Consider the following 13484-nt stretch of genomic DNA (forward strand, 5'->3'; position numbering starts at 1 on the left):
CTGTAATGGATGTGAGAGCAAAGAGGGGGCTGAAAGTTTGGCTCCGCCTACTGTTCCTTCTTACTTTATTGGCGGCCATGTTTTTGAAGAAACACTGTTGAATACGCCTGAAGATGGAGAAACACTGGTGAATACGCCTGAAGATGGAGAAACACTGGTGAATACGCCTGAAGATGGAGAAAACACTGGTGAATACGCCTGAAGATGGAGAAACACTGGTGAATACGCCTGAAGATGGAGAAACACTGGTGAATACGCCTGAAGATGGAGAAAACACTGGTGAATACGCCTGAAGATGGAGAAAACACTGGTGAATACGCCTGAAGATGGAGAAACACTGGTGAATACGCCTGAAGATGGAGAAACACTGGTGAATACGCCTGAAGATGGAGAAACACTGGTGAATACGCCTGAAGATGGAGAAACACTGGTGAATACGCCTGAAGATGGAGAAAACACTGGTGAATACGCCTGAAGATGGAGAAACACTGGTGAATACGCCGGAAGATGGAGAAACACTGGTGAATACGCCGGAAGATGGAGAAAACACTGGTGAATACGCCTGAAGATGGAGAAACACTGGTGAATACGCCTGAAGATGGAGAAACACTGGTGAATACGCCTGAAGATGGAGAAACACTGGTGAATACGCCTGAAGATGGAGAAACACTGGTGAATACGCCTGAAGATGGAGAAAACACTGGTGAATACGCCTGAAGATGGAGAAACACTGGTGAATACGCCTGAAGATGGAGAAAACACTGGTGAATATGCCTGAAGATGGAGAAAACACTGGTGAATACGCCTGAAGATGGAGAAAACACTGGTGAATACGCCTGAAGATGGAGAAACACTGGTGAATACGCCTGAAGATGGAGAAAACACTGGTGAATACGCCGGAAGATGGAGAAAACACTGGTGAATACGCCGGAAGATGGAGAAACACTGGTGAATACGCCTGAAGATGGAGAAAACACTGGTGAATACGCCGGAAGATGGAGAAACACTGGTGAATACGCCTGAAGATGGAGAAATACTGGTGAATACGCCTGAAGATGGAGAAAACACTGGTGAATACGCCTGAAGATGGAGAAACACTGGTGAATACGCCGGAAGATGGAGAAACACTGGTGAATACGCCGGAAGATGGAGAAGCACAGGTCCTTTTTAGAATATCAGGTGGAGGGAGATTAGGGAGAGAGAAGAGGGAGGAGGAGGGAGAGAGATGGGGTGGAGGAGGGAGAGAGGAGGAGGATAGATGAGGAGAAGGAGGGAGAAGAGGGAGGAGGCATAGGAGGGAGAGAGATGGGGAGGAGGTAGAGAGGAGGAGGAGTGATGGGGAGAAGGAGGGAAAGACATGGGGAGGAGGAGGGAGAGAGAAAGAGGAAGAGGAGGGATAGAGATGGGGAGGAAGAGGGGAGAGACGGAGAGGAGGAGAGAGAAATGGGGGGGAGGAGATACAGTATAAAGAGAGAGAATGAAGGAAAGAGAGGGTTGAATGAGCGATATGAGAGTTTGAGAGACAAATGTAGAGAGAGAAGGAGTGATGAGGATATAAGATAAAACAGAAAGAGGAGTATGAAAAGAGAGGAGTGAGAGAGGAAGAAAGGGATATGAAAGAGAAGTGTACAAATATAGAGGAATATTGAAAAGAGAGAGGTGAGAAGAGAGGGATGAAAGACAGAGGAGATAAGATAAGAGGAGAGAAACAGGTTGAGATGTCTCTGTCTCTGCAGGCGTCAGGATGCTTTGTGGCACCCGGCGGCCATTTTAATCCAGGCCTCGCGGCGTGCCGTCTGACTAGCGATAGGTCTTAATCCGGTTTGGGTCACAGCGAGTGACCGAATTAGCATTAGCGTTTAATTAGTAACGATCAGAGTGGTGGGCTCCCGTCGCGAGTGTGTGACACATATGCAGTGCACACACACTTCTACCCACACACACACATACTTGTGATGCGGATTCTAACAGAGAGACATGCTGTCCCCAAGATGATGCCATGTCATCATGTGTTCATATCCCAGCATGCATTGCCAGACAGCCCTCTGAGGACTCAGAGGAAGTGACTGCTGTGAATTATGGGTAATTATTTGAAGGAAAGGAGACGAGATCATATACGGTGTTCACATTCTCAAATAAGCTTAAGAGGGAAACATAATTGAGGGAAACAGCAATACTATACAGTTAGACTAGGGGCTCCCGAGTGGCACAGCGACCTAAGGCACTGCATCTCAGTGCTAGAGGTGTCACTACACACCCTGCTATGAGTCCAGGCTGTATCACAACCGGCTGTGATTGGGAATCCCATAGGGCGTTGCACATTTCGCCCAGCATCGTCATGGGTTAGGCTTTGGCCAGGGTAGACCGTCATTGTAAATAATATTTTTTTTCTTAACTGACTTGCCAAGTGAAATTGAAAATAGACTGTTATTGGTTAGCTTTTTGAGAGGACAGTCATAAACCTGTTGCGCTCATGCTCTTATCTTTACGACCACAGAGCTGCTCCTCTCCAGACCCTCCCCTCTAACAACACATTCACATTATTACCATGCAGAGACTCCTCAATGTCATCCCCAACAACAGGAGCAGGGGATCTTTTCTAGTCTCTTGAGTTTGTGTTCAATTCAATCAAACCAGCAATGCAGTAGCTCGTTTTGAATGGTTAAATAAAATCATGGAATGGTTCGGGTTTCTGTAAAACTTACTACTGCAAAGAGGTAGACAAAGAGGTAGACTCCTTTCACAGGTACAGTTGAAGTGGGAAGTTTACATACATTTAGGTGGGAGTCATTAGAACTCGTTTTTCAACCACAAATTTCTTGTTAACAAACTATAGTTTTAGCAAGTCGGTTAGGACATCTACTTTGTGCATGACACGAGTCATTTTTCCAACAATTGTTTACAGACAGATTGTTTCACTTAAAATTAATTGTACCACAATTCCATTGGGTCAGAAGTTTACATACACTAAATTGACTGTGCCTTTAAACAGCTTGGAAAATTCCAGAAAATGATGTCATGGCTTTAGAAGCTTCTGATAGGCTAATGGACATCATTTGAGTCAATTGGAGGTGTACCTGTGGATGTATTTCAAGGCCTACCTTCAAACTCAGTGCCTCTTTGCTTGACATCATGGGAAAATGAAAAGGAATCAGCCAAGACCTCAGAAAAAAATGTAGACCTCCACAAGTCTAATTCATCCTTGGGAGCAAATTCCAAATGCCTGAAGGTACCACATTCATCTGTACAAACAATAGTACACAAGTATAAACACCATGGGACCACACAGCCGTCATACCGCTCAGGAAGGAGACGCGTTCTGTCTCCTAGAGATGAAGGTACTTTGGTGCAAAAAGTGCAAATCAATCCCAGAACAACAGCAAAGGACCTTGTAAAGAATCTGGAGGAAACAGGTACAAAAGTATCTATATCCACAGTAAAACAAGTCCTATATCGACATAACCTGAAAGGCCGCTCAGCAAGGAAGAAGCCACTGCTCCAAAACCGCCATAAAAAAGCCAGACTACGGTTTGCAACTGCACATGGGGACAAAGATCGTACTTTTTGGAGAAATGTCCTCTGGTCAAAAATAGAACTGTTTGGCCATAATGACCATCGTTATGTTTGGAGGAAAACGGGGGAGGCTTGCAAGCCGAAGAACACCATCCTAACCGTGAAGCACGGGGGTGGCAGCATCATGTTGTGGGGGTGCTTTGCTGCAGGAGGGACTGGTGCATTTCACAAAATAGATGGCATCATGAGGTAGGAAAATTATGTGGATATATTGAACAACATCTCAAGACATCAGTCAGGAAGTTAATTAAAGCTCTGTCGCAAATGTGTCTTCCAAATGGACAATGACCTCAAGCATACTTCCAAAGTTGTGGCAAAATGGCTTAAGGACACCAAAGTCAAGGTATTGGAGTGGCCATCACCGAGCCCTGACTTCATTCCTATAGAAGATTTGTGGGCAGAACTGAAAATGTGTGTGCGAGCAAGGAGGCCTACAAACCTGACTCAGTTACACCAGCTCTGTCAGGAGGAATGGGCCAAAATTCACCCAACTTATTGTGGGAAGCTTGTGGAAGGTTACCCGGAACATTTTACCCAAGTTAAACAATTTAAAGGAAATGCTACCAAATACTAATTGAGAGTATGTAAACTTCTGCCCCACTGTGAATGTGATGAAAGAAATAAAAGCTGAAATAAATAATTCTCTCTACTATTATTCTGACATTTCACATTCGTACAATAAAGTGGTGATCCTAACTGACCTAAGACAGGGAACTTTTACAGGATTAAATGTCAGGAAATGTGAAAAACTGAGTTTACATGTATTTGTTTAAGGTGTATGTAAACTTCCGACTTCAACTGTATATGCTTCCTGTTGATCAGAATAAGAAGTGTCTGTGTGTGTGGGCAGGAGTTTCGAAACACAATACGTAAACAAATATATTGCGAGTTGGATTGAATGCCAGGCAGAATATCACTGTACTGTTAAATAGGCCTGATCATACTAAGATGATTGCGTCATGGTGCTGTGTGAATACATAAGCGTTCACTTGGTTGGCAAGTCTGAAACAGAGGCTGGCATTGGCCGTGCGCATTCTGATTGTCAGCGTCCTTCGTGACCTGGAGACAGGCGTCGAATCACAGCATAGTTACATCTGTTTGGGGATAATGCAGCAACTCGATTGGCTTTAACCTGTGTGGGCGTGTCTGAACTTTTTCTGTATCTTCCTGCCAAGTTCTCATCTTCCTCTATCAGCTCCAATCGCAGTCATGTTAACCTGTTGCTCGGCAACTGACTGGTGACTGCCAGTTTTTCCCATAGACACAGATCTAGGATCAGCTTACCCTCCCAAAAGCTTTAATGTAACTTTAGGGAGAAAAAAGTACAACTGACCATAGGTCACTGTCTAGGAACAATGTATCCCTACTGTTGAGTGGCCCTTTATCCCTGTGTGAAGACTCCGTAGGCACGGTGGGAGCTGACCCTGTGGGGTACTGTGTGTTGTTCTTAGTTAGAGCCATCCAGATCTTGATTCTAATGATGAAGGAATGATTGTCTAATGTGTTAGAGATATTCTGCTTGTCATTTGTTAGTATAATGTGTTACTCCTAATGAAGTACCTCAAGATATGTCTGGAGGCCTGGGGTCCCCCTGATTGTTATTCACTAATCTCAAAGCCAAAAAGTGAATCTTGCGCGCGCTGACCAGCAGCAACTCCATTATAGACGCCCAGTGGTCTTCCACTGTATGTATCTGTGTGTGTTTCTTATTTTCTCCATCTCTCCAGCAGTCTCTCTCTCTCTCTCTCTCTCTCTCTCTCTCTCTCTCTCTCTCTCTCTCTCTCTCTCTCTCTCTCTCTCTCTCTCTCTCTTTCTCTCTCTCTCTCTCTCTCTCTCTCTCTCTCTCTCTCTCTGTCTGTCTCTCAATTCAATTCAAAGGGCTTTACTAGCATGGAAAACATATCTTTACATTGCCAAAGCAAATGAAATAGATAATAAACAAAAGTGAAATTTACAATAAAAAATGAACACTAAACATTACACTTACAAAAGTTCCAAAAGAATAGAGACATTTCAAATGTCATGTTATGTCTATATACAGTGTTGTAACGATGTTGTAACGATGTGCAAATAGTTCAAGTACAAAAGGGAAAATAAAAACATCAACATGGGTTGTATTTACAATGGTGTTTGTTCTTCACTGGTTGCCCTTTTCTTGTGGCAACAGGTCACATATCTTGCTGCTGTGATTGCACACTGTGGTACTTTACCCAGTAGGTATGTGAGTTTATCAAAATTGGATTTGTTTGTGAATTCTTTGTGGGTCTGTGTAATCTGAGGGAAATATGTGTATCTAATATGGTCATACATTTGGCAGGATGTTACTAAGTGCAACGCAGTTTCTATCTCATTTTGTGGGCAGTGTGCACATAGCCTTTCTTTTGAGAGCCAGGTCTGTCTACTCTCTCTCTTTGTTTCTCTCTCCCTCTTTCTCCCTCTATCACTCTCCCTCTTTCTCTCTCTACCTCTATCACTCTCCCTCTTTCTCTCTCTACCTCTATCACTCTCCCTCTTTCTCTCTCTCTCTCTTTCTCCCCCCTCTCTTTCTCCCCCCTCTCTCTCTCTTTCTCCCCCCTCTCTTTCACCCCCTCTCTCTCTCTTTCTCCCCCCTCTTTTTCTCCCCCCCTCTCTCTCTTTCTCCCCCTTTCTTTCTCCCCCTCTCTCTCCTTCCCTCTATATTAAGGGCTGGTATTAAGTGGAGGTATAAATCAAAGGTGGTCAGATGATCCTATCAGTGAGTTCTACTGTAATGAACTTACAGACTCTGAAGTTTCACCTCTAGTCTTACTGCAGTCAAACAGATAGTTGACATTCTACTGTACTTCTAGGAAGGCCAGGATACGTTGGCATTGATTTTGTCTGCTGCCTGTTTCAAGTTGATGTGTCCGTGAAAGAAAGATGAGAGATGCATTGAATTACATGAAACCTTATAGCTGAGTGACACCGAGAAAGGGAGGGTCTCATTCTGTTAGTGTGTGTGTGTGTGTGTGTGTGTGTGTGTGTGTGTGTGTGTGTGTGTGTGTGTGTGTGTGTGTGTGTGTGTGTGTGTGTGTGTGTGTGTGTGTGTGTGTGTGTGTGTGTGTGTGTGTGTGTGTGTGCGCGCACGTGTGCCTGCATGTGATTAGTGATTCTGATCAGCAGGCTACTTTGATCCTAATCACCAGGAAGTCCAATTTCACTGATTCACATTATTACTGCATTATGCACGCACACGCACACACACACACACCTGTCTGGAGGTGAATCAAAGGCCCCACACACCTGCAGACCAGCCCTGAACTAGGATCACAGATGGAGCCTTCCCCTCCCCTTCTTTCTACATATCTCTGTCCTCTCTATTCCCTTCTCCTCTTCTCTCTACATATCTCTGTCCTCTCTACTTCCTTCTCCTCTTCTCTCTACGTATCTCTGTCCTCTCTACTCCCTTCTCCTCTTCTCTATGCATATCTCTGTCCTCTCTACTCCCTTCTCCTCTTCTCTCTACATATCTCTGTCCTCTCTACTTCCTTCTCCTCTTCTCTCTACGTATCTCTGTCCTCTCTACTTCCTTCTCCTCTTCTCTCTACGTATCTCTATCCTCTACTCCCTTCTCCTCTTCTCTCTACATATCTCTGTCCTCTCTACTTCATTCTCCTCTTCTCTCTACACCATTCTCCTCTTCTCGCTACATATCTCTGTCCTCTCTATTCCCTTCTCCTCTTCTCTCTACATATCTCTGTCCTCTCTACTTCCTTCTCCTCTTCTCTCTACATATCTCTGTCCTCTACTTCCTTCTCCTCTTCTCTCTACATATCTCTGTCCTCTCTACTCCCTTCTCCTCTTCTCTCTACATATCTCTGTCCTCTCTACTCCCTTCTCCTCTTCTCTATACATCTCTGTCCTATTTTCTCCTGTCCTTCCTTCCCTCTTCTCTCCCTCTTCTCGTCTCTCTCCTCTCTCTCTCTTCTACAGTCTGCTGTGAAGATTTAGAGACTGCCTGGCACATGGCTTTGCTCACTCTCCTCTCCTCTCCTCTCCTCTCTTATCTCCTCTCCTCTCCTCTCCTCTCCTCTCCTCTCCTCTCCTCTCCTCTCCTCTCCTCTCCTCTCCTCTCCTCTCCCCTCCCCTCCCCTCCCCTCCTCTCCTCTCCTCTCCTCTCCTCTCCTCTCCTCTCCTCTCCTCTCTTCCTATCTTCTCTATTCTCTCCTCTCCTCTCCTCTCCTCTCCTCTCCTCTCCTCTCCTCTCCTCTCCTCTCCTCTCTGTCTTTAAAGAGGCTTAGTGCTGTGTTTAATAGCTACACGTTGCTGCCACATCCGTCACACAGCTCCACACACTCTGAGCCTGATCCACCTCTGGGAGAAGTGTGTGATGTGCATGTATGCTCTTTTGCCTGTGTGCATGCATGCATTAGTGTGGGTGAGTGTACAGATGCGCTATCTTAATTGGACTCTGTTTCTCACAGCAGGAAAATAATCCTGAAGCAACAGGAAATGTGAATTATTATGTGTATTATAATTAATGGACATTTCTTGTAGGCCAGATCAAGTCTGTGGAAATTACAAATGTTGAATACAATACCATTTGCATGTGAATAGATCAGATGTGTGTGATGTTTGGAAGGCAACAGAGCTGTGTATAGCTACCCCTGTGGGGTTTTTCTGGGTGGAGTTAGTGGGTTGTCTATCTCTCCTGTTGATCTGATCAGGAGAGTGAAGCTGTGCAGCAGAACCTAACAACTCAATACACCCCTTCCTGCCCCGCAGTCTACCTGTCAGATAACACTTCATCACCCCACAGGGTCAGCCAAGGGCCAGGTGAACTCCTGGGAGTTCATTCTGTGCAATCGTTCACTTCCCTTGCATGTATTTAGAGGAAATGGACTGGTGTCAGTATTATGGTTTCACCAATCCAAAGCTTATTGAGGAGAAGGATAGAGAATGCAGTGGTTCTCTATTTTCTGACTCACACAGAGAGAGAGAGAGAGTGTGTGTATTAACCTCTCTGGGATATGTGGGACGGTAGCGTCCCACCTCGCCAACAGCCAGTGAAATTGCTGGGCGCCAAATTCAAAACAACAGAAATTCCATAATTAAAATTCCTCAAACATACATGTTTTTTACACCATTTTAAACATAAACTTGTTGTAAATCCAGCCACAGTGTCCGATTGCAAAAAGGCTTTACGAAGGAAGCAAAACAAACGATTATGTTAGTTCAGTACCTAGTCACAGAAAAACACAGCCATTTTTCCAGCCAAAGAGAGGAGTCACAAAAAGCAGAAATAGAGATTAAATTAATCACTAACCTTTGATGATCTTCATAAGATGACACTCATAGGACTACATGTTACACAATACATGTATGTTTTGTTCGATAAAGTTCATATTTATATCCAAAAATCTAAGTTTACATTGGCGCGTTACGTTCAGTAATGTTTTGCTTCCAATACATCCGGTGATTTTGCAGAGAGCCACATGAATTTACAGAAATACTCATCATAAATGTTGATGAAAATACAAGTGTTATACATGGAACTTTAGATAAACTTCTCTTTAATGCAACCGCTGTGTCAGATTTAAAAAAAGCTTTACCGAAAAAGCACACCATGCAATAATCTGAGTACAGCACTCAGACAACAAAACAAGCCATACAGATATCCGCCATGTTGTGGAGTCAACAGAAGTCAGAAATAGCATTATAAATATTGACTTACCATTGATGATTTTCATCAGAATGCACTCCCAGGAATCCCAGTTCCACAATAAATGTTTGATATATTCGATAAAGTCCATTTATGTCCAAATACCTCCTTTTTGTTCGCGCGTTTAGTACACAATCCAAACTCACGAGGCGCAGGCAAGTCCAGGCGAAAGTTCAGACGAAAAGTCATATTACAGTTCGTAGAAACATGTCAAACGAAGTATAGAATCAATCTTTAGGATGTTTTTATCATAAATCTTCAATAATGTTTCAACCGGAGAATTCCTTTGTCTGTAGAAATGCAATGGAATGCAGGTTGCTAACACGTGAGCGCACGTGATCAGCTCATGTCACTCTGTCAGACCCCTGACTCATTCAGCTCTCATTCCCACCTCCTTCACAGTAGAATCCTCAAACAAGGCTCTAAAGACTGTTAACATCTAGTGGAAGCCTTGGGAAGTGCAATATGACCCCATAGACCCTGTATATTCGATAGGCAATGACTTGAAAAACTACAAATCTCAGATTTTCCACTTCCTGGTTGGATTTTTTCTCAGGTTTTTGCCTGCCATATGAGTTCTGTTATACTCACAGACATCATTCAAACAGTTTTAGAAACTCCAGAGTGTTTTCTGTCCAAATCTACTAATAATATGCATATCTTAGCTTCTGGGCCTGAGTAGCAGGCAGTTTACTCTGGGCACCTTATTCATCCAAGTTACTCATTACTGCCCCCAGTCCCAAATAAGTTATTAACAGAGAGAGAGAGAGCGAGAGAGTATTAACAGAGAGAGAGTATTAACAGAGAGAGAGTATTAACAGAGAGCGAGAGAGTATTAACAGAGAGCGAGAGAGTATTAACAGAGAGAGAGAGAGTATTAACAGAGAGAGTATTAACTTCTTGCGTCGAGCAATCCCGTATCCGGGAGCGTAATCATAGCCTCAAGCTCATTAGCAGAACGCAATGTTAACTATTCATGAAAATCGCAAATGAAATGAAATAAATATATTGGCTCACAAGCTTAGCATTTTGTTAACAACACTGTCATCTCAGATTTTCAAAATATGTTTTTCAACCATAGCTACACAAGCATTTGTGTAAGAGTATTGATAGCTAGCATAGCATTAAGCCTAGCATTCAGCAGGCAACATTTTCACAAAAACAAGAAAAGCATTCAAATAAAATAATTTACCTTTGAAGAACTTCAGATGTTTTCAATGAGGAGACTCTCAGTTAGATAGCAAATGTTCAGTTTTTCCAAAAAGATTATTTGTGTAGGAGAAATCGCTCCGTTTTGTTCATCACGTTTGGCTAAGGAAAAAAAACGAAAATTCAGTCATTACAACGCCAAACTTTTTTCCAAATTAACTCCATAATATCGACAGAAACATGGCAAACGTTGTTTAGAATCAATCCTCAAGGTGTTTTTCACATACAGTGCCTTGCAAAAGTATTCGGCCCCCTTGAACTTTGCAACCTTTTGCCACATTTCAGGCCTCAACAAGAATCAACAACAAGTGGGACACAATCATGAAGTGGAACGACATTTATTGGATATTTCAAACTTTTTTAACAAATCAAAAACTGAAAAATTGGGCGTGCAAAATTATTCAGCCCCTTTACTTTCAGTGCAGCAAACTCTCTCCAGAAGTTCAGTGAGGATCTCTGAATGATCCAATGTTGACCTAAATGACTAATGATGATAAATACAATCCACCTGTGTGTAATCAAGTCTCCGTATAAATGCACCTGCACTGTGATAGTCTCAGAGGTCTGTTAAAAGCGCAGAGAGCATCATGAAGAACAAGGAACACACCAGGCAGGTCCGAGATACTGTTGTGAAGAAGTTGAAAGCCGGATTTGGATACAAAAAGATTTCCCAAGCTTTAAACATCCCAAGGAGCACTGTGCAAGCGATAATATTGAAATGGAAGGAGTATCAGACCACTGCAAATCTACCAAGACCTGGCCGTCCCTCTAAACTTTCAGCTCATACAAGGAGAAGACTGATCAGAGATGCAGCCAAGAGGCCCATGATCACTCTGGATGAACTGCAGAGATCTACAGCTGAGGTGGGAGACTCTGTCCATAGGACAACAATCAGTCGTATATTGCACAAATCTGGCCTTTATGGAAGAGTGGCAAGAAGAAAGCCATTTCTTAAAGATATCCATAAAAAGTGTTGTTTAAAGTTTGCCACAAGCCACCTGGGAGACACACCAAACATGTGGAAGAAGGTGCTCTGGTCAGATGAAACCAAAATTGAACTTTTTGGCAACAGTGCAAAACGTTATGTTTGGCGTAAAAGCAACACAGCTGAACACACCATCCCCACTGTCAAACATGGTGGTGGCAGCATCATGGTTTGGGCCTGCTTTTCTTCAGCAGGGACAGGGAAGATGGTTAAAATTGATGGGAAGATGGATGGAGCCAAATACAGGACCATTCTGGAAGAAAACCTGATGGAGTCTGCAAAAGACCTGTCTTCCAACAAGACAATGATCCAAAACATAAAGCAAAATCTACAATGGAATGGTTCAAAAATAAACATATCCAGGTGTTAGAATGGCCAAGTCAAAGTCCAGACCTGAATCCAATCGAGAATCTGTGGAAAGAACTGAAAACTGCTGTTCACAAATGCTCTCGATCCAACCTCACTGAGCTCGAGCTGTTTTGCAAGGAGGAATGGGAAAAAAAATGTCAGTGTCTCGATGTGCAAAACTGATAGAGACATACCCCAAGCGACTTACAGCTGTAATCGCAGCAAAAGGTGGCACTACAAAGTATTAACTTAAGGGGGCTGAATAATTTTGCACGCCCAATTTTTCAGTTTTTGATTTGTTAAAAAAGTTTGAAATATCCAATAAATGTCGTTCCACTTCATGATTGTGTCCCACTTGTTGTTGATTCTTCACAAAAAATACATTTTTATATCTTTATGTTTGAAGCCTGAAATGTGGCAAAAGGTCGCAAAGTTCAAGGGGGCCGAATACTTTCACAAGGCACTGTATCTATTCGATGATAAGTCATTCGTGGCAGTTGGGTTTCTCCTCTGAAGCAAATGGAAAAATGCATGCATCTGGAGATTACGCAATAATTGCAACGGAGGACACCAAGCGAGCACCTGGTAAATGTAGTCTCTTATGGTCAATCTTCCAATGATATGCCTACAAATACGTCACAATGGTGCAGACACCTTGGGGAAACGACAGAAAGTGTAGGCTCATTCCTTGCGCATTCACAGCCATATAAGGAGACATTGGAACACAGCGCCTTCAAAATCTGGGGCATTTCCTGTTTGAAATTTCATCTTGGTTTCGCCTGTAGCATCAGTTCTGTGGCACTCACAGATAATATCTTTGCAGTTTTGGAAACGTCAGGGTGTTTTCTTTCCAAAGCTGTCAATTATATGCATAGTCAAGCATCAAAATATCTTGTTTAAAACGGAAACGTTTTTTTATCCAAAAATTAAAAGAGCGCCCCCTATATCGAAGAAGTTAACAGAGAGAGAGAGAGATAGAGAGAGAGAGAGAGAGAGAGAGAGAGAGAGAGAGTATTAACGGAGCGAGAGTATTAACACAGAGAGCGTAGTAACACAGAGAGAGTAGTAACAGATAGAGAGAGAGCGTGAGAGAGAATTACCACAGAGAGAGAGAGAGAGAGAGTATTGAGAGAGAGAGTATTATCAGAGAGATATAGTATTAACAGAGAGAGAGAGTATTAACAGAGAGAGGGTATTAACAGAGAGAGAGAGCAAGAGAGAATTACCACAGAGAGAGAAAGAGAGTATTAACAGAGAGAGAGATAGTATTAACAGAGAGTATTATATACAGGGTATTATAAACAGAGTGTATTATATACGGAGAGTATTATGAACAGAGATAATTATAAACAGAGATAATTATAAACAGAGATAATTATAAACAGAGATAATTATAAACAGAGTATTATAAACAGAGAGAGGGTATTATAAACAGAGAGTATTATAAACAGAGTATTATAAACAGAGTATTATAAACAGAGTATTATAAACCATATTATAAACAGAGTATTATAAACAGAGAGAGTATTATAAACAGAGAGTATTATAAACATTGAGTATTATAAACAGTATTATAAACAGAGTATTATAAACAGAGATAATTATAAACAGAGAGTATTATAAACAGAGAGAGGGTATTATAAACAGAGAGTATTATAAACAGAGTATTATAAACAGAGAGAGTATTAT

At 42.5% G+C, this 13484-nt stretch overlaps 1 protein-coding gene across 2 annotated transcripts in view; it reads left to right on the forward strand.

The window, feature by feature from the left end:
• The window catches only part of LOC110539012 (voltage-dependent T-type calcium channel subunit alpha-1I-like), a 139043-nt gene that overhangs the window by 42071 nt on the left and 83488 nt on the right, over nt 1-13484 (forward strand). The gene's annotated exons all lie outside the window — the stretch shown is intronic.

This window comes from Oncorhynchus mykiss, chromosome 13 (assembly GCF_013265735.2).
Source record: "Oncorhynchus mykiss isolate Arlee chromosome 13, USDA_OmykA_1.1, whole genome shotgun sequence".
Taxonomy (NCBI): Eukaryota; Metazoa; Chordata; class Actinopteri; order Salmoniformes; family Salmonidae; genus Oncorhynchus; species Oncorhynchus mykiss.